General features: G+C 43.1%; 1 protein-coding gene across 14 annotated transcripts in view; it reads right to left on the bottom strand.

Moving 5' to 3' along the window:
• MLLT10 (MLLT10 histone lysine methyltransferase DOT1L cofactor) overlaps positions 1–22,119 on the bottom strand; it is a 221,021-nt gene that overhangs the window by 184,620 nt on the left and 14,282 nt on the right. The window contains exon 1 of one of the 14 annotated variants that reach the window (XM_034930087.3): positions 3,220–3,336. The exons of the other annotated variants lie outside the window; for them this stretch is intronic. The gene's annotated coding sequence lies outside the window, so the exon portion shown is untranslated. Of the gene's footprint in view, positions 1–3,219; positions 3,337–22,119 lie in introns of those variants that run through there. 14 annotated transcript variants of the gene reach the window in all.

The following is a 22,119-nucleotide window of genomic DNA, read 5'->3' as shown; positions in this document are numbered from 1 at the left end:
ACAACACACAGAATGGGATAAAATATTCACAAATCATGTATCTAAGAACGGTCTGGAATCTAAAATTAGATACTGGGTCTAGGATCTAGAAGTAGATAAATACTGACATTTCAACAACAAAAAGTCACACAAAAAGAGCAAAGGACCTGAACAGAAAATTCTCCAAAGAATACACACAAATGGCCAAGAAGCAGATGAAAAGATGCTTGTATCACTAATCACTGGGAAAATGCAAATCAAAACGACAAGATACCACTTTACATCATTAGCATGGCTATCATCAAAAACCAGAAAATAGACCAGATGTCATGGCTCACACTTGTAATCCTAATACTTCGGGGAGGCTGAGGCAGGAGAATTGCTTGAGTCCAGAAGTTCAAAACCAGCCTGGACAACATAGTGAAGCTACCTCTCTACAAAAATCAATAAAATTAGGTGGTGGTGGTGGTGGTACGTGCCTGTGATCCCAGCTACACAGGAATCTAGGTGAGACAACTGCCTGATCCCAGGAGGTTGACGCTCCAGTGAGCCATGTTTAAGCCACTGCACTTCAATGCTGAATGACAGAACTAGACCCTGTCTCAAAAACAGTAAGAACAGAAAATAAGAAGAGTTGAAGAAAACTGAAAAAGACTTGAGTGGAAAAAGACTGAACCTTCATGCATTGTTGGTAGGAATACAAAATGCTGAAGTCTCTGTGAAAAACATTTTGGCAGTTCCTCAAAAGGCCAAACAGGCCAGGCGTGGTGGCTCAAATCCCAGCACTTTGGGAGGCCCAGCCCGGGCAGATCACCTGAGGTAGAGAGTTCGAGACCAGCCTGACCAACATGGAGAAACCCTGTCTCTACTAAAAATACAAAATTAGCCGAGTGTGGTGGCGCACGCCTGTAATCCCAGCTACTCAGGAGACTGAGGCAGGAGAATCACTTGAACCCGGAAGGCGGAGGATGCAGTGAGCCAAGATCACACCATTGCACTCCAGCGTGGGCAACAAGAGTGAAACTCCGTCTCAGGTTAAAAAAAATAAAAAATAAAAAATAAAAGCCAAACGGAATTACCATGTGATCCAGCAACTTCATTCCTAATGTACACCCCCTCACCCAAAAAAAAAAAGATTCAAACAGATGCTAGAATACCAGTGTTCAGCTCAGCATTATTCACAATAGCAAAAAGGTAGAAACAACCCAAGTTTCCATCAAAAGATGAATGGATAAACAAAATACGGTATATACATAACAATGGATTATGTAGTATTCAGCTATAAACAAGATTCAAATTCTGGTACATGCTACAACATAGACGAACCTTGAAAACATTCAAAGTGAAATAAGCTACGTACAAAAGAACAAATATAAGATTCCACTTACATGAGTAGCTACACTAGGCAACTTGAAAGAAAACAGAAGTTACCAGGGGCTATAGAGAGGGCGAAATGAGAGTTATGCTTACAAGGTACAGAATTTCTCTTTGGGATTAGTTCTGGAAATATATACTGCTGACAGTTATAAACACTGTGAATGTACTTAATGCCACTAAACTGTATACATAAAAATGGTTAAAATGGTATATTTTGTATTATGTGTATTTTACCACAATGAATATGGAAAATCTGAATAATCAGATTACCATGTTCATGGATTCAAAAATTCAAAACTATATATAAAGATGTCCATTCTTGCCAAGCGCAGTGGCTCATGCCTGTAATCCCAGCACTTTGCCAGGCCAAGGCGGATCACAAGGTCAGGAGTTCGAGACCAGCCTGGCCAACATAGTGAAACCCCTTCTCTACTAAAAATACAAAAATTAGTCAGGCGTGGTGGCGGATGCCTGTAGTCCCAGCTTCCTGGGAGGCTGAGGCAGGAGAATCACTTGAACCCAGGAGTCGGAGGCTGCAGTGAGCCAAGATTGTACCACTGCACTCCAGCCTGGGCGACACAGCAAGATTCTGTCTCAAAAAGAAAGAAGAAGTCCATTCTCCCCAAACTGATATATACAATCAATGCAAACTCAAAACACTAGCAACATTTTTGTGGAACATTATGGTTCACAATGTTTATCAAATGCAAAGAGCTAAGAAGTGGCAAGATACTTAAAACAACAACAAAAAAGGAACACAATATAGAAGGAGTAATTCTTTCTGGTATCTTGTATCCAGAGTTATTATTAATATGAAGCTATAGTAATTTTAAAACTGTGGTTCTCGCACAAAGGCACATAAAAAGAACACAAAGTCCAGAAAGAAATGCATACAAATATTAACAGCTGATTTATGACATAGTGCCACTGTGGAACTGAGAGGAATAGTGTCAAAACAAATAGATGTCTCTACTTAAAATTTAAAAAAATAAAAATTTTTTGAAAAGAGGTTGGGCACAATGACTCATGCCTGTAATCCCAGCACCTTGGGAGGCCAAGGAGGGAGGACTGCGTGAGGCCAGGAGTTCAAGACCAGCCTGGGCAACACAGCAAAACCCCACCTCTATTCTTTAATTAAAAATTTAAAAAAAAAAAAAAAAAGAAGATAAGAAACTTGCTCAGTCATATATTTAGTTCATCTGACTCCAAAGCCCATGATCATATTTTTATTTTTTATTTTTTCTTAGAGATAGGGTCTCCTCTGTCACCCAGGCTGGAGTAGAGTGGCAGGATCATAGCTCACTGCACCCTTGAAGAGTGAATGAATAGGAGTTTTATGTTATTTTAGGATATTTAATATACTTAAACCTAAAATTTTTAGAAAAGGATTTGAGGCAGTCTACAATAAAGGACAAGTATTATAACAATTAAAAAAAGAAAAATAAGGCCAAGCGCAGTGGCTCACGCCTGTAGTCCCAGCACTTTGGGAGGTCGAGGTGGGTGGATCACCGGAGGTCAGTAGTTCGAGACGAGCCTGGCCAACATGGCAAAACCCCATCTCTACTTAAAATACAAAAAATTAGCTGGACGTGGTGGCAGGCACCTGTAATCCCAGCTACTTGGGAGGCTGAGGCCGGAGAATTGCTTGAACCCGGGAGGCAGGGGTTGCAGTGAGCCCAGATCGCACCACTGTACTCCAGCCTGGGCAAAAGAGCGAGACTCTGTCTCCAAAAAAAAAAAAAGAAAAAAAAGAAAAATAATAAAAGCCAGTATGATAGACATCTATTGTTTTTCTGCTTCATAAGCATCCCCCTTGTTTTGCAAACAGCACCCACCCCCCTGCATTATGGAAACTGCTCTTACCCCTGACTCCAACTATGTAGTTCTAGTGAGGGTTGCCATTCACAGTACCCTCCCCACTCCAGCCACAGAGATGATGGGCACATGATCCAAGACAGGCCAATCAGAGTCCTTTCCAGGATTCTTCTAGAGAGCCCCTTCTTCTGGTAAAAGGGGCTGGAAACAAGAGCTGCCAGCAGTCATGGTTCCAGCCTCATGAAGTAGAGTCTGTAGTATGAGAGAATGAAATCAACACGCAGAGAAACAGAGATAAGAGGTGAAGTCCTAAACCCCACGGAAGGAGAAAGAGGGAACAAATATACTAATAATGATATTAATATAGCTGATGTAACTAAAGACCAGATTTGGTTCTAGGCTGCCTGGTAACCAGGACAAAAAGACAAACAGAATGTATTTCACAGATCTATCAAAAAGGAGGAAATATACCAGATACGCAAGGGAGATAATTTTCCTGATGCTTTATTATTAAAAGAACTTCTTGTTCGTGGATCTTTTATGTTAAGAGTCACTGAAGAACAAAATGGACAGTGTCCATGATGAAAGTGTTATATCAAATACAGATTTCATAAACTATTACTTATAATAACTGAGTTATAACTCAATCATTAAGCACAAGGGGAAAAATAACAACACAGTAGGCATTTGAAGAAGTGAATCAACTAGTTTTATTTTTTCAGGAAGTTTAACAGCGAAGAGGAAAAGACAAAAGGGCAAAAATGTAAATGGAAAGCAGAATTCATGAGATGATTCAAAAATGTTTGAGTTGAGTGGGAAAAAATCAAGTAAACAGGATAGACTGAAGACTAGTACTTGGTAAAACAAAACCCTGTAAGAAATATAAAAGACCACATCAGAAACACAAGTAGTTAATTCCACTTAAACACTACCACCTCTCCTTCTTGAAACGCCAAATGACAACTGAGATAAACGGCATAAAGCCATAAATATAAAAAAGAATATCCCTGGAAACTAGAAAGGACATATGACAAGTGGTAAATGACTTAGGACCAAAGAAAGCTGCTGTAGTAAGAAGCCCAAAAGCAATGCATCAGAGCACCAGAAACTGGAGGAACGTTAGACACCAGGCATCGGGGGTGGGGAGATGCACATGCGCAGTGATGTTCTATGTATCCAGGAGTGACGTTTTCAGATGAGGCTAACCAACAGGAATTGCATACCATCTGAAAAGCAATCAAAACAATCCCTTATTCACTACATACTAACGCGTAACTGGCTCTCACCTGCCCTAGAAAACTGCAAAGCTTAATTTCCTAGAGAGGGTAAATGGAAGAAATCTAGACTCAGGGACACCAGGAGCAGCTGAAGAAAAACAAGAATCATAAAAGTGTAATTCTAAATCCTCAAATTCCAACATCCATCTGGCTGAAGGAATATTGGTAACCAGGTTTGTCAACCCCAAACAGGTGATCATGATCAGATGTATTTCTCTCTTACTAAGCTAAGAACCCCGCTAGATCACTTATGATGAAGTCTATCACTCAACAATGTCTGCTCACACAGAACTTCCAATCCACTCATTAAGAATTTGTCTTAAATTTGAGGCTGGGCACGGTGGCTCACACCTGTAATCCCAGCACTTTGGGAGGCCGAGGAGGGCGGACCACCCTGAGACCAGCCTGGCCAACATGGCGAAACCCCGTCTCTACTAAAAATACAAAAATTAGCCAGGTGTGGTGGCGCATGCCTGTAGTCCCAGCTACTCAGGAGGCGGAGGCAGGAGAATTGCTTGAACCCGGGAGGCGAAGGTTGCAGTGAGCCGAGATCGCACCACTGCACTCCGGCCTAGGCAACAGAGCGAGACTCCGTGTCCAAAAAAAAAAAAGGGCCGGGCACAGTGGCTCACACCTGACCTGTAATCCCAGCACTTTTGGAGACGGAGGCAGGTGGATCACCTGAGGTCGGGAGTTCAAGACCAGCCTGACCAACATGAAGAAACCCCGTTTCTACTAAAAATACAAAATTAGCTGGGCATCGTGGTGCATGCCTATAAACCCAGCTACTCAGGAGGCTGAGGCAGAAGAACCACTTGAACCCGGGAGGCAGAGGTTGTGGCGACCCAAGATCACACCAGCCTGGGCAACAAGAGTGAAACTCCCTCTCAAAAAAAAAAAAAAAAAAAAAAAAATTGTCTTACATTTGAATCAAGGTTGAGAATCACCAGATTTTTACATAAAGTCACTAACACGAAAGACAGGCCAAAACAGTACAAAAGAAGAGTTCAAGGAGCAGAAGAAAATTTCGTAACTGAAACAAAACAAAAACCTCCAATTAAAGTATCAGCCAGGCATTGTGACTCACGCCTGTAATCCCAGCACTTTGGGAGGTGGAGGAGGGTGGATCACCTGAGGTCAGGAGTCTGAGACCAGCATGGCCAACATGGCAAAACCCAGTCTCTACTAAAAATACAAAAATTAGCCAGGCGTGGTGGCAGGCGCCTGTAATCCCAGCTACTGAGGAGGCTGAGAAGGGAGAATTGCTTGAATCCAGGAGGTGGGGACTGCAGTGAGCCAAGATCACACCACTGCACTGCAGCCTGGGTGACAGGCAAGACTCTGTCGCAAAAAAATAAAATTAAATTAAATTTAAATTAAAATAAATTGTATCCAAGAAACTTGAACAGAAGATTACAAAAATAAGGAGCAGCTGAGAGCATAAAGAGTCCTTAGAAATTAAAAAGCATGGCCGGGCACAGTGGCTCACGCCTGTAATCCCAGCACTTTGGGAGGCCAAGGCGGGTGGATCACCTGAGGTCAGGAGTTCGAGACCAGCCTGACCAACATGGTGAAACCCGGTCTCTACTAAAAATACAAAATTAGCTGGGCATGGTGGCGTGCGCCTGTCATCCCAGGTACTCGGGAGGCTGAGGCCTGAGAAACGCTTGAACCCGGGTGGTAGGGGTTGCAGTGAGCCAAGATCGCACCAACGCACTCCAGCCTGGGAAACACAGCAAAACTCTGTCTAAAAAAAAAAAAGAAGAAAGAAAGAAAGAAAAACAAAGAAAGGAAGAAATCAGTATAACCATCTTGAAAAATTAAAGTGAAGGGGCCGGGCCCGGTGGCTCAGAGCCTGTAGTCCCAGCACTTTGGGAGGCCGAGGCGGGCAGATCACGAGGTCAGGAGATCGAGACCATCTTGGCCAACATGGTGAAACCTCATCTCTACCAAAATACAAAAAAAAAAAAAATTAGCCGGGCGTGGTGGTGCGTGTCTGTAATCCCAGCTACCTGGTAGGCTGAGGCAGGGGAATCACTTGAACCCGGAAGGCGGAGGTTGCAGTGAGCTGAGATCACATCACTGCACTCTAGCCTGGGGTCAGAGCAAGACTCCATCTCAAAAAAAAAAAAAAAAAAATTTAAGTGAAGGAGGGCCAGGAGTAGTGGCACGCCCATAATCCCAACTCTATGGAAGGCTGAGAGAATCACTTTCAAGGTCAGCCTGGGCTACAATATCAAGATGCTGTCTCAAACAAACAAAAAAATTTTTAAGTGAAGAGTTGGAAGAGAAAGTGAGGAATCACCTCAGAAAATAGAGTAAAAAGAGTTAAACAACTGAAACAGAAAATACAAAAATTATAGGATCAGATTAGAAAGTCTAACATCCAAAATTTTTTTTAAATACAGAAAAGGCAAACAAAGCAGAACTGAGGAAATTATCGAAGAAATAATTCAAAAACTTTCTCCCTGACCTAAACTCACATTCCGAAACAGGAGCTAACAAATCAAAAGGACCACTGTGTACCTAGTACAATGAGTAAAAGCAAGCACACCATCGTGAGTATCAGAATAACCAGGTTAAAGAGAAAATACTAAATCCAGAAAGAACTACCACATACAAACGATTAAAAAGAAATCAGAATCGGCTGGGTGCAGCGGCTCATGCCTGTAATCCCAACATTTTGGGAGGCTGAGACGGGCAGATCACCTGTATTCAGGAGTTCGAAACCAGCCTGGCCAACATGGTGAAAACTCATCTCTACTAAAAACACAAAAATTAGCCAGGCATGGTGGCGCATGCCTATAATCTCAGCTACTCGGGAGGCTGAGGCAAGAGAATCACTTGAACCCGGGAGGCAGAGTTTGCAGTGAGCCAAGATCACATCACTGCACTTCAGCCTGGGCGACAGAGAGGCCCTGTCTAAAAAAAAAAAAAAAAGAAAAGGAAAAGAAATCAGAATTGCAGCTGGGTGTGGTGACTCATGTCTGTATCCCAACTCTTTAGGAGGCTGAGGCAGGTAGATCACTTGAGGCCAGGAGTTTGAGACCAGCCTGGCCAATATGGCGAAACCCCCATCTCTACTAAAAATACAAAACTGAGCTGCGCATAGTGGCACACGCCTGTAGTCTCAGCTACTCGGGAGGCTGAGGAAGGAAAATCTCTTGAACCCGGGACGCAGAGGTTGTAGTGAGCAGAGATCACACCACTGCGCTCCAGCCCGGGTGACAGAGTGAGACTCCTTCTCAAAAAAAAAAAAAAAAAAAAATTAGAACTGCTTTGGACTTGCTAACAGTAACACTGAAAGCTAAAAGGCAGTAGAGAAATATCTTCAAATTCTGATGGAAAATAATTTCCAACCAAGAATTCTATGTATTCTGTCAAACAATCAAGTAAGATAGCAATCCCATTTTAACAACCATGCAAAACCCTAATTTATTTCTCATGCGCCTTTTCCTATGAAGCTGCCAGAAGATGTGCCTTCCTAAATATAAAGAAACAGGGGAGTAGGGGGATAGAAAAACAGGGAATCCAATATAAGCAAGAAGAAAACTCCAAGATAATGGTGAAGGGATGTTCCAGTATCCATACAGCAAGCCTAAGGAGCAAACAGTCCAGATGGGAGCAAGCAGATGGTACCCAGAAGAAGGTCCCTGGTTTAAAAAGGAAAGGAAGGGGGAGGAAAGACAAGGGAAAGTAAAAGGGGAGAGAAGAAAGAGGGAGGAGGAAGGCGCAAGGAGGAACAGAGAAGAATAAAATCAAAGAGAGGAGAAAGAGGAGACGGAAAGAAGAGGAAGAAGAAAATAAACAGAAAAGAAGATAAAAGGAAGGAAAGGAAAAGTGAATCTATAAACGACCTAATAAGATAACCATGCAGATTATTTAAGAAAGCAATGAGAGAGGCCAGGCATGGTGGCTCACGCCTGTAATCCTAGCACTTTGGGAGGCCGAGGCGGGTGGATCACCTGAGGTCAGGAGATCGAGACCGGCCTGGCCAACATGGTAAAGCCCCGTCTCTATTAAAAATACAAAAACTAGCCAGGCGTGGTGGCAGGCGCCTGTAATCCTTGCTACTCAGGAGGCTGAGGCAGGAGAATCGCTTGAACCCAGGAGGTGAAGGTTGCAGTGAGCTGAGATCACTGTCACTATACTCTGGCCTGGGTGACAAAAGCAAAACTCCATCTCAAAAAAAAAAAAAAAAAAAGCAATAAGAAGATATACAAAGATTTAGTCTTATAGTCTTAGAAAAAAAAAAACCACGAGGAAAGCTGAAATACAGAACAAATATTAATCACAGAGGAAAAAAATAAAAATTAACACCAGAAAGTAATAACACCGCTGTATATTTTTGTCTTGGAAATTAGCAAAAACCAGGCAGGGTAGCTCACGCCTGTAGTCCCAGTACTTTGGGAGGCCAAGGCTGGAGGATCCCTTGAACCCAGGAGATCAAGACCAGCCTAGCAACATAGTGAGACCCCATCCGTACAAAAAATGTAGAAATTACACAGGCATGGCGGTGTGTACCTATAGTTCCAGCTACCTGAGAGGTTGAGGTGGGAGGATGACCTGAGGTCAGAAGCTCGAGACCAGCCTGGCCAACATGGTGAAACTCCATCTCTAAAAATACAAAAATTGCCCAGGCATGGTGGTGTGTGCCTGTAATCCCACCTACTTGAGAGGCTGAGGCAGGAGAATCGCTTGAACCCGGGGAGCAGAGGTTGCAGTGGGCTGAGATCACACCACTGCACTTTAGCCTGGGCAACAGAGCGAGACTCTGCCTAAAAAAAAAAAAAAGAGAGAGAGACAGAAACTATTAGACTTAATTAAAAAAAAAAAAAGTCTAAACACAAAAACAGAATAAACAGATACCATATGCTAGGCAAGTACGTCTATGTTTTCAATTCTCTTACTAGTTTTGTAGGGAGGTTAGAAAAGAATACAAACAAGTATTAAGCACCTGCTTCATTCCTGCCCTTATGCTAGGCTTTTCTCACATTAAAAGGAAAAGGAATTCAAGAAACAAGCAAGTAAAACTGGCTATGTTATCGGTCTATGATGGTAAGCACCAAATCTGTTAATTTTTGAAAACCACCTCTTTGAAAGTTATAGGAACTTACGATATTATGCTGAATTTAAAATGAAATACTAGATTATGAGTCAGCAGTAACAAAAAAAAAAGTTAGTAAATGTTCAACTTTAAAGACATTCTATTTAAAGTGTACAGGCTAAAAAGCCTGTACAGAAATAAAAAAGTTATTTGTGTTATGTAAAAAAAAAAAAAAAAAAAAAAGGTACAATCTGAGTACTTTTTGGCACTCAGCCTGACTTCTTGCACTTAGAAATCAAAGATAAGTTGGCCGGGCACATATAGCTGGCCTATAATCCCAGCACTTTGGGAGGCCGAGGCAGGCGGATCATGAGGTCAGGAGTTCGAGACCAACCTGACCAACGTGGTGAAACCCCGTCTCTACTAAAAACACAAAAATCAGCCGGGCGTGGTGGCGCGTGCCTGTAATCCCAGCTACTCAGGAGGCTAAGGCAGGAGAATCACCTGAACACTTGAACCTGGGAAGCAGAGGTTGCAGTGAGCTAAGATCGTACCACTGCACTGGGTGACAGAGCAAGACTCCATTCCAAAAAAAAAAAAAAATCAAAGATAAAAGAAATCTGAAAACAATTTTTAATTGTTTTCACATAATTTTTAATTATGTGAATAAAGGTAACTCTCCAGGTGGCAGAAATAAAAAAGAACTTTAAAGCTAAATAAGGCCGGACGCCATAGCTCACGTCTGTAATCCCAGCACTTTGGTAGGCTGAGTCAGGCAAATCACTTGAAGTCAGAAGTTCGAGACCAGCCTGGGCAACATGTGAAACCCCCGTCTCTACTAAAAATACAAAAATTAGCTGGGCTTGGTGGCACCCATCCGTAGTCCCAGCTACTCATAAGGCTAAGGAAGGTGAATCGCTCCAACCCGGGAGGCGGAGGTTGAAGTGAGCTGAGATTGCATCACTGCACTCTAGCCTGGGTAACAGGGCAAGACCCTGTCTCAAAAACAAACAAAAAGCTAAAGGAATCAGTATTAAATTGAAGCTGGGGCAGTTAACGAAGCTATCAGAAACAATACCTTAGAGGGTAGGACTGACTATGACAGCAACATAGACTAAAGATATGGAGAAAAGCTCTAACTGGGTTCCCTATATAAGGACAAGAGCTGATAAGGACCCATGTCATAACAGGAAGAGACTCTAGAAAACCATTTGCTGGACTACTAAGACTAGGGAAGCTGCACAGAAATTAGATGCTTGCTCCAGATGTGAGTAGATGAGTCACTCTAGAAATCCAAGGGGATGCTGAGGGAAGGTATGGGGCCCAAAATCCATTATCTAAAGGATGTAGAAATCCAAGCCAAGAAACAAACTTAGAGACTGGCCTGGAGCAATGAACCCCATTAGGCAAACTGTAACAGACTCTGCAGCTACCAATCCAAGTCTATTTTCTCCTTCTTCCCTACTAGCAGAACTCTCACTTTAACCAGTTTATCAATGGGCCCAACTTTATGACCATATTTTGCAGCCTCAGTAACAATTAAGAGCCAGTAAAATTAAGCCTAAGTTGTTGAGTGGAGCCTCAAGGACAATTAGTTTAAGAGTACAACTCAGGGCTAGGCGCGATGGCTCACGCCTGTAATCCCAGCACTTTGGGAGGCCAAGGCGGGCGGATCACCTGAGGTCAGGAGTTTGAGACCAGCCTGGCCGACATGGCGAAACCCCATTTCTACTAAAAATACAAAAATTAGCCAGGCATAGTGGCACACACCTGTAATCCCAGCTACTCGGGAAGCTAAGGCAGGAGAACCCGGGAAGTAGAGGATCGCGGCCACTGCATTCCAGCCTGGGCAACAGAGCAAGACTCTCTCTCAAAAAAAAAAAAAAAAAAAGAGTACAGCTCAGTTAGAGGACCACACTTGAAGCTTACCCTCTCCCCTTCTTTCTGCCTGGGACTTCTTTTGTAGTCACAATGACTGCAGTTCCAGCTGCCATGCTTTGACTATGGGATAACCATGAACATGAAAACTATGTGCTAAGGCTGATACAGAAGGAAGACAGAAAAAGCATACTCCCTAGTGACTTAAGAGAGCTGTCATCAAAGCTTCAAAATGCCTTTTGCTTTTAAGTAAAAGAATAACTGGACGGGCACAGTGGCTCACGCCTGTAATCCTAGCATTTTGGGAGGCCAAGGCGGGCGGATGACGAGGTCAGGAGATCGAAACACAGTGAAACCCCATCTCTACTAAAAATACAAAAAATTGGCCAGGAGTGGTGGCACGCGCCTATAATCCCAGCTACTGGGGAGGCTGAGGCAGGAGAACTGCTTGAATCCGGGAGGTGCAAGTTGCAGTGAGCCGAGACTGCGCCACTGCACTCCAGCCGGGGTGACAGAGCAAGACTCAAGTCTAAAAAAAAAAAAAAAAAGGAATAAGCTCCTGACTTGTAGAAACCATTATAATCTGGTCGGCCAAACACAATTCTTAAAAGACAGAGAGCAAAGGCAAAAACCCCACAGTGACATCTTCACAACTCATGGTAGAGGAACAGGAATCCCAGGAAAGACAACTCCACCTGAAGATTAGCCTGCAGTCAAAAATTACACAATATATAAAGACATCTATCACCAGAGTTAACAAAGAATTCCAAAATCTGAGAATCTTTACAGTAAGTATGTTTTAAATGTTCAAATAAAAAAACGAATATAATTCTTCAAACAATAAAGCAAGATACCCTAAAAAAAGAGACAAATTGAAAAATAAAATCACACAAAAATTCTAGAAATTTACTCAGAAAAAAATTCACTGAATTAAAAATAAGCATAAATCTGAAGACAGAGTTAAAGATATTATCAATAATGCAAAGATAAGATAGAAAGGCCGGGCGCAGTGGCTCACACCTGTGATCCCAGCATTTTGGGAGGCAAAGGTGAGTGGATCATGAAGTCAGGAGATCAAGACCATCCCGGCTCACATGGAAAAACCCCGTCTCTGCTAAAAATACACAAAATTAGCCGGGCGTAGCGGCGGGCACCTGTATTCCCAGCTACTTAGGAGGCTTAGGCAGGAGAATGGCGTGAACCCGGGAGGCGGAGCTTGCAGTGAGCCGAGACCGCAACACTGCACTCCAGCCTGGGCAACAGAGGCTCCGTCTCAAAAAAAAAAAAAAGATAAGATAGAAAATATGAAAGACAAATTAAAAGACATGAAAAACAGAATGAAAATCCCAAACATATACCTAACAGTTCTAGGAAAAGAAAAGTTAATGAGAAGGTTACAGTATTTGAAGAGACAGACTAGAAAATAAAAAATGGAAGGACACTGAGTCCTCAGAATGAAAAAGCAGACCAAGTCTCAAACAGGATAAATAAACTCAAAAGATTGTTTATCAACCAACAGACACCAGAAGACAAACTAGAATAAAATCTTTAGTTACAGGAAAATAGCTATTATCAAAGGATTCAAACTAGCTTCCAAGAGAGCAAAATAATGAAATTCGTAGACACAAAAAGACTAATATAACTTTCTTACTTATTACTTACTAGCCTCAGACCCTGATAAAAAAATACCAAAACCTTCAAAGGAAAAAAAATGAACCCACAAACAAGGAAAATAAAAGGCTAGATTGAACAAAAACATCAGTAATATTAAGCCTAATTATAAATATTTTTTTAAAACACACGATTATTTAGAAGATTCAAAATAAGATGCACAGTGGCTCACGCCTGTAATACCAGCACTTTGGGAGGCCAAGGCAGGCAGATCACCTGAGGTCAGGAGTTCAAGAACAGCCTGGCCAACAAGGTGAAACCCCATCTCTATTAAAAATACAAAAATTAGCTGGACAAGGTGGCATGTGCCTGTAGTCCCAGCTACTCAAGAGGCTGAGGCATGAGAATCGCTGAACCCATGAGAATCACTTGAACATGAATGGCGGAGGTTGCAGTGAGCCGAGATCACACTACTGCACTCCAGCCTGGGTGACAGTGAGACTCTATCACCAAAAAAAAAGAGAAAAAAACAGATGGAGTAATTCCAGCTACTTAGAAGGCTAAGGTGAGAGGATCACATGAGCCCAAGAGTTCCAGACCAGCCTGGGCAACACAGTGAGACCCTATCTTAAAAAAAAAAATAAAACAAAACAGCAGAGTAATAAAGACAACAATAACATAGATTGTGCGAGGGAAAAAGAACCAAAGGAATCAAGGCGTCCCAAGGACCTTTGTTTTGTTCAAACGGAGTACAGATATTAAGACTCAGAAAAACATTAAGTATGCATGTTAAAACTTTAAGTGCAATCACTAAAATAAAAGAAATAGAGCATATGACCTCCAAATCAGCAGAGAATTAAAAAAAATAAAAGAATGAAGGGGTCAGGCGGGGTGGCTCACACCTGTAATCCCAGCACTTTGGGAGGCCAAGGCAGGAGGATTACCTGAGGTCAGGAGTTCGAGACCAGCCTGGCCAACATGGTAAAACCCCATTTCTACTAAAAATACAAAAATTAGCCAGGATTAGGGCCGGGCATGGGAGTTCACGCCTGTAATCCCATGACTTTGGGAGGCTGAGGCACGTGGATCACCTGAGGTCGGGAGTTCGAGACCAGCCTGACCAACATGGAGAAACCCCGTCTCTACTATACAAAATCAGCCAGGTGTGGTGGCGCATGCCTGTAATCCCAGCTACTTGGGAGGCTGAGGCAGGACAATCGCTTGAACCCGGGAAGCGGAAGTTGTGGTGAGCCAAGATTGCACCATTACACTCCAGCCTGGGAAAGAGCAAAACTCTATCTCAAAAAAAAAAAAATTAGCCAGGCACAGTGGCGGGCACCTGCAAGCCCAGCTACTCGGGAGGCTGAGGCAGGAGAATCACTTGAACCCAGGAGGCAGAGGTTGCAGTGAGCTGAGACTGCGCCACTGGACTCCAGCCTGGGCGACAGAGACCCTGTCTCAAAAAAAAAAAAAAAAAAAATTAGCCAGGAGTGGTGGGGCGTGCCTGCAGTCTCAGCTACTCGGGAGGCTGAGGCAGGAGAATCGCTTGAACCTGGGAGGCGGAGGTTGCAGTAAGCGGAGATCACACCACTGCACTCCAGCCTGGGCCACAGAGTGAGACTCCATCTCAAAAAAAAAAAAAAAAAAAAAAAAAAAGTAGAATATTTACAATCTAAAATGTCCTCTCTGGCCAGATACGGTCACTCACACCTGTAATCTCAGCACTTTGGGAGGCCAAGGCAGGAGGGACTACTAGAGCCCAGGAGTTCGAGACCAGCCTGAGCAACATTGTGAAACCCATTTTCTACTAAAAATACAAAAACTAGCCAAGCATCGTGGCACATGCCTGTAATCCCAGCTATTCAGGAGGCTGAAACACAAGAATCATTGGAACCCAGGAGGCAGAGGTTGCAGTGAGCCGAGATCACACCACTGCACTCCAGCCTGGGCGATGGAGCAAGACTGTCTCAAAAAAAATTAATTAAATTTCATTTTTAAAAATTCTTCTGTATCTCATCAAAATTATGTAAGTAGATAAAATTTCTAATAAGTCACTTCAGCCTGCAGTAATTCAGAACAAATGCTCACTAAATAAAAAATAGGCCAGGCATGGTGGCTCACGCCTGAAATCCCAACACTTTAGGAGGACAACACGGGAGGATCTCTTAAAGCCAGGTGTTCGAGACCAGCCTGGGCAACATAACAAGACCTTATCTTTACCAAAAATTTTAAAATTAGCCGGACATAGTGGTATGCACCTATAGTCCTAGCTACTCAGGAGACTGAAGTGAGAGGATTCCTTGAGCCCCAGAGTTCGATGTTGCAGTCAACTAAAATCGCACCACTGATTCCAGCGTGGGCAAAAAGCGAGACCCTGTCTCTAAATACATACATACAAAAATAGTCATGAGAAAGTGTGTTTAATTTTTTTCTTTTGGGAGACACGGTGCTTTTTCTAAATAATGAATGTCTATCTACAAAGAACTTCCCTTAAAAACCAAACTTTCCTCAACCTCATCTCCTTTAATTTTTCTCTTTCCTTATACTTTCCACACGACAATCAAATCCTCTATCTTCCATGCCCTACAACCAGGGTTCTACCCAAACCAGGAAGCTGTATTAGCTGTCTCAAAAACTTTTCTTAGTCCTTCAGCGTTCCTGGCAGTACTGTTACTATCAACTTTTCTTTCCTGAACACCTAGTTGTCTCTGTGGCGACTGTACTTTTAGGTTCTTTTCCTGACAGTTCACTATCAATCCTTGATAATCAGTTCTCTTACTCTCCCAAATGTGAACATTTCTCTTCTCTAGCAAAAAAAAAAAAAAAAAGGGCATGTGGTTCCCTGTTTTCCCTCTATGCAGCTTCAACTCTGACTTCACTCTGTAACTGTATCCTAAATTACCAATACAAAAATCTTTTTTTTTTTTCTGAGATGGAGCTTCACTCTATTTGTCCAGGCTGGAGCGCAATAGCGCGATCTCGGCTCACCACAACCTCCATCTCCCAGGTTCAAGCAATTCTCCTGCCTCAGCCTCCCTAGTAGCTGGGATTACAGGCATGTGCCACCACACCCGGCTAATTTTGTATTTTTAGTACAGACGGAGTTTCTCCATGTTGGTCAGGCTGCTCTCAAACTCCCGATCTCAGGTGATCCGCCCGCCTCGGCCTCCCGAAGTCCTGGGATTACAGGCATAAGACACCACGCCTGGCCTCCAATACAAAAATTTTAGCAGCATCAAAACCAACATGCCCAAAACAGGTCTTTCTTCAGTCTTCACTTGCTCTCCTTCCTCTACTACAACTGCTCTAATATTTATTAATGGTATCACCATTAATGAGTGAGCACCTTGATATCTAAGAATCATCTTTGATTATTCCCTTCCCTTTACCTAACATCCATTTCTGTCATTTCATACTTCAAAATGCTCCCTTCTTTTCTACTCCTTTTGTATTCCCACATCTTCATAGTAATAGCATCCTAAGTACATCTTCTAACCTTCCCTTTCAAGTTCATTCTATATAGTACCTAAATTTTCTGAAAATGCTCCTTTACTTTTCTGAATCTTTATTGTTTGGTATCTGTCAGGGTACTGCCAGGTCATAATCCCCCTTCCCTGAGAAGTGAGCTATCCCCAGTCCAGAGAGTTCTTCCTGTGTCTGAGCAACTTGACCCTATTGTCTCACCATAGCAAAATGGTCCAGTGCTAGGTATCTCATATCTCATCCAAACCAAACCAAAGTTGGGCTTTTGTTTTATTGTTTTCTCAAAGGAACATGAGATTGGGACTGAATTTACTCGCTTTTGAGACAGGAGATGGAAAATATCAGGAGCTGAGGTATCGTCATCTTTCACCATAGGAGGCAACATGGTGGTTAAGAGGTAACACAGTGGTTAAGAGCTTAATCACATCCCAGACTGTCATAAAACATCTCTCTCTCTCAAAACTATAGTATCCTTACCCATAAAGTAAGAATAACATCCACCTCATAGATGTGACAGGATGCTTAAATGAAGTAACTGGCATAAAACATTTAGCACAGTATGTGGGCACATAGTAAACACTCAAAAAGTTAGCTACTCATTTTGGAACAAGTAGCACAGTAAATCGGCAGAAAGAAAAGAATGGAAGCAGGCATGCAGACAAAAGTAGAAAAAAGATTCATAAGACTAATTCAATTCCCTTTCTGGGTGAAATACATTTCCATGTTAGGGTTCTTGACTCCTGTGTCCTTATAATACAATGCCCTTTCTTTGCTTATCTGTTTCTTACAAAGGACCCTGCCTTTCATAATTATACACTACAGACCGGGCATAGTGGCTCACAATGGTAATCCCAGCACTTTGGGAGGCCGAGGTGGGCAGATCACCGGAGGTCAGCAGTTCGAGATCAGTCTGACCAACATGAAGAAACCCCATCTCTACTAAAAATACAAAACTTAGCTGGGCGTGGTGGCACACACCTGTAATCCCAGCTACTCCGGAGGCTGAGGCAGAATCGCTTGAACCCAGGAGGCGGAGGTTGCAGTGAGCCAAGATGACGCCACTGCACTCCAAGCCTGGGCAACAAGAATTAAACTCTGTCTCCAAAAAAATATAATATATATTTTTAAATATAATTTTAAAAAGGTTTTGCTTTTGCCTCTTCTTTAAAAATCCTTGGCCAGGCAACATGGCTCACGCCTGTCAACCCAGCATTTTGGGAGGCTGAGGCGGGTGGATCACCTGAGGTCAGGAGTTCGAGACCAGCCTGGCCAAAATGGAGAAGCCCTGTCTCTACTAAAAATACAAAAATTAGCCGGGCATGGTGACGCATGTCTGTAACCCCAGCTACTGGGGAGACTGAGGCAGGAAAATCGCTTGAATCCAGGAGGTGGAGGTTGTGGTGAACCGAGATTGTGCCATTGCACTCTAGCCTAGGCAACAAGAACAAAACTCCATCTCAAAAAAGAAAAAAAAACCAAAAAACTAGCCGGGCATGGTGTCTGTAATCCCAGCTACTCCGGAGGCTGAGGCAGGAGAATCACTTGAACCCGGGAGGCGGATGCTGCAGTGAGCCGAGATCGCGCCATTGCACTCCAGCCTGGGCAACAGAGCAAAATTCCGTCTCAAAAAAAAAAAACAAAAAAAAAACCTTAATGTCACCCATATCCCACCAAATGATGTTAAAATAAAATGCCCCCCTGCAAAAACTTCTTTTTCTTAAAGAGACAGGGTTTCACTTTGTCACCTGGACTAGTGTGCAGTAGTGTGATTATAGCTCATTGCAACCTCAAACTCACAGGCTCAATGGATCCTCCTGCCTCGGCCTCCCACATAGCTAGGACAAGTACACCACCACATGTGGTTAATTTTTTTTTTCTTTTTGTAGAGATAAGGTCTCACTATGTTGTCCAGGCTGATCTCCAACTTGTGGCCTGATCTCCAACTCAGGCATGATCCTCTCACCTTGGCCTCTCAAAGCACTGGGATTATAGGCGCAAGCCACCGCACCCAGCAGCATCTAATATATATATATATCTATTTTTTTTGAGACAGAGTTTCGCTCATTGCCCAAGATGGAGTGCAATGGCGCGATCTCAGCTCACTGCAACCTCTGCCTCCCGGGTTCGGGCGAATCTCCTGCTTCAGTCTCCCGAGTAGCTGGGATTACAGGCGCTCACTACCACGCCCGGCTAATTTTTTGTATTTTTAGAAGAAATGGGGTTTTAAGATGTTAGCCAGGCTGGTCTCGAACTCCTGACCTCATGTGATCTGCCTACCTGAGCCTCCCAAAGTGCTGGGATTACAGGCTTGAGCCACCACGCCCAGCCCTAATACACCTTTTAAGTTAACTACCTTATTCACACTGACACTTTGACCATGTCCTTAGAGAGAATAAAAGAGTGGAAGCACGTAACAAGTGGCATTTGAGGCAAATGATGCTGGCATTCTGACACTCCCTATTCATTATCTTCTCTCTCTGAATACCCACCTTATTTTCCTATCTTTTCCAGCCTTCAATCTACTGTGACACCCCCAGGAACAGCCTCATCTCATTGTCAGTGTTTACTAATAAACCATAGGTTCCACTGCGTAGTGACCTATTCACCACAAACCGTAACATGATACAAAGAAAAAAAAGGCAAAGAGTAACGCTATAAAGATTTCACCAAGTCCCAAACTTTCTATGATTGATTTTATCCTCCATTTGCTAAATCACACTAGAATAACAGCTGTAGTTCTATTAAAGTGCATTCTCACACACAACCAAAACATATCATCGGAACTATAAAAAAATTCCTCTGGCCAGGCACGGATGCTCACACCTGTAATCCCACCACTTTGGGAGGCTGAGGTAGGAGGACTGCTTGAGCTCAGGAATTCCAGACGAGGCTGGTCAACAAAGCAAGACCTCATTTCTAGTAAAATTCAGGCCGGGCGTGGTAGCTCACGCCTGTAATCCCAGCACTTCGGGAGGCCAAAGCAGGCAGATCACCTGAGGTCAGGAGTTCGAGACCAGCCTGGCCAACATGGTGAAACCCCATCTCTACTAAAAGTACAAAAATTAGGTGGGTGTGGTGGCGCATGTCTGTAGTCCCAGATACATGGGAGGCTGAGGCAGGAGAATCGTTTGAATCCAGAAGGCAGAGGTTGCAGTGAGCGGAGATGGCGCTACTTCACTCCGGCCAGGGCGACAGAGCGAGACTGTCTCAAAAATAAAATAAAAAAATTAGCTGGGTGTTAAGTGCTACAGGCCTGTAAGTCCCAGCTACTCAGGAAGCTGCGGCAGGAGGATCTCTTGAGCTCAGGACTTCAAGGCTGCAGTGAGCAATGATTGCGCCACTCCACTCCAGCCTGGGGAACAGAGCAAGACTGTCTCAAAATAATAAAATAAAAATAGTTCTGAGACTCAACACATTTTTATAGGTTACTCAACCATTATTTCTTTCTTTTTTTGTGAGACGAGTCTCGCTCTGTCGCCCAGGCTGGAGTGCAGTGGCGCAACCTCAGCTCACTGGAACCTCTGCCTCCCAGGTCCAAGCGATTCTCCTGCCTCAGTCTCCCAAGTGGCTGGCATTACAGGTGCACACCACCACACCCAGCTAATTTTTGTATTTTTAGTAGAGGTGGGGTTTCGCCATGTTGCTCAGGCTGGTCTCAAACTCCTGACCTCAGGTCATCCACCCACTTTGGCCTCCCACAGTGCAAGGATTACAGGCATGAGCCACAGCACCCAGCCCATTATTTCTACCGCTCAAAAATTGCCCAGGCAAATACAAAAGCTTCTGCTTTTGCTATATGCCTAGGTAAAGAAGCTAAAATGTTTGTTTTCTACCTTCAGTCTAATTCCATAATCAACACCAAGGGAAAGGAATTTGCTATAACAAGATGTCTTGGAATAAATAATAAATCAATAAATATAATAAGATTTTAAAAAGGAACTATCACATTTTAAATGGTAGGTTTGCATAACTAATGAAAATAAAATCTATTTCTGATATTTTCAGAAATCCAAATGGGAAAAATGCTTGTGGATACAAAGGATAAACATACCTCCCTTACTGTGTTTTTTGTGAGACAGTCTCTCACTCTGTCACCCAGGCTGGAGTCATGGTTCACTGCAGCCTCAACCTCCCAGGTTCAAGCAATCCTCCTGTCTCAGCTTCCAGAGTAGCTGGGAGTACAGGTGCAAGCCACCCCGCCCAACTAATTTTTTTTTTTTTTTTGAAACAGTCTCACTCTGTTTGGAGTGCAGTGGCACAATCTTGGCTCACTGCAACCTCTGGCTCCCTCGTTCAAGCGATTCTCCTGTCTTAGCCCCCAGAGTAGCTAGACTATAGGCACGCGCTGCCACATCCAGTTAATTTTTTGTATTTTTAGCAGAGATGGGTTTCACCATGTCGGCCAGGCTGGTCTCAAACTCCTGACCCCAAGTGATCCGCCCACCTCAGCCTCCCAAAGTGCTGGAATTATAGGCATGAGCCACTGTGCCCAGCCCCAACTAATTTTAAAAATTTTTCTTTTGTAGAGACTAAGTTGACCAGGCTGGTTTCAAACTCCTGGACTCAAGCAATCCTCCTGCCTCGGCTTCCCAAAGTGTTGGGATTACAGGTGTGAGTCACTGCACCCGGCCTACCTCCTTTTTGTTTTTTTTTTTCCTTTCCTGAGAGTCTTGCTCTGTCACCCAGGTTGGAGTGCAATGGCATGATCTCAGCTCACTGCAACCTCCGCCTCCCAGGTTCACGCCATTCTCCTGCCTCAGCCTCCCAAATAGCTGGGATTATAGGCGCGTGCCACCACGCCCAGCTAATGTTTGTAATTTTTTTTTTTTTTTCTGAGACAGAGTTTCACTCTTATTGCCCAAGCTGGAGTGCAATGGCACCATCTCAGCTCACTGCAACCTCTACCTCCCGGGTTCAAGTAATTCTCCTGCTTCAGCCTCATAAGTAGCTGGGACTACAGGTGCTTGCCACACCCAGCTAATTTTTGTATTTGTAGTAGAGACGGGGTTTCACCATGTAGGCCAGGGTGGTCTCCATCTTTTGACCTCGAGATACTCCCGCCTCGGCCTCCCAAAGTGCTGGGATTACAGGTGTGAACCACTGCACCCGGCACCTCCTTCATTCTTATAAGAGGTTTAGAAAAGTTCTGAAATAAGGTAACCACCCAAGTAAAAAAAAAAAAAAAAAAAAAGATTTTTATGTTGGTTTGCCAAAGGGACTGAATGCCTGAAATCAGTGAGTGTTCGAAGTTAAACTATACACCCAAAGATGTAGTAAAAGGAATATGATAGTCACTAAAATTATTGGGTTTTTTCCCCATTACACAAAACCTAACAGAATTATCAATGTAACTTCCTTATGTTTCTATTTCCATTATATTTTAACTATGATTAGCCAGTGTAACCTTCAAACTTCTTCAAGCTTTCTTGATTCTGTAACTAGTTAACAAAGCCCAAATATGACTATGTATTTTTGTTTCCAAAGTATCCAAAATATACTCACTTGATTCCATTTGTTTTTCAGTTTTACAAAATCTGTTTAATACTCCAAGCCAATATTTGGCCTAAATTATCTCTTACATTATGATATTTGAAGAAATGACTGACAACCCCACAAACCACAACAGGAGTGCAGTTCCTAATTTCCTAACCT

This window comes from Pan paniscus, chromosome 8, assembly GCF_029289425.2.
Source record: "Pan paniscus chromosome 8, NHGRI_mPanPan1-v2.0_pri, whole genome shotgun sequence".
Taxonomy (NCBI): Eukaryota; Metazoa; Chordata; class Mammalia; order Primates; family Hominidae; genus Pan; species Pan paniscus.
This window is presented reverse-complemented; position numbering and strand designations above follow the sequence as displayed.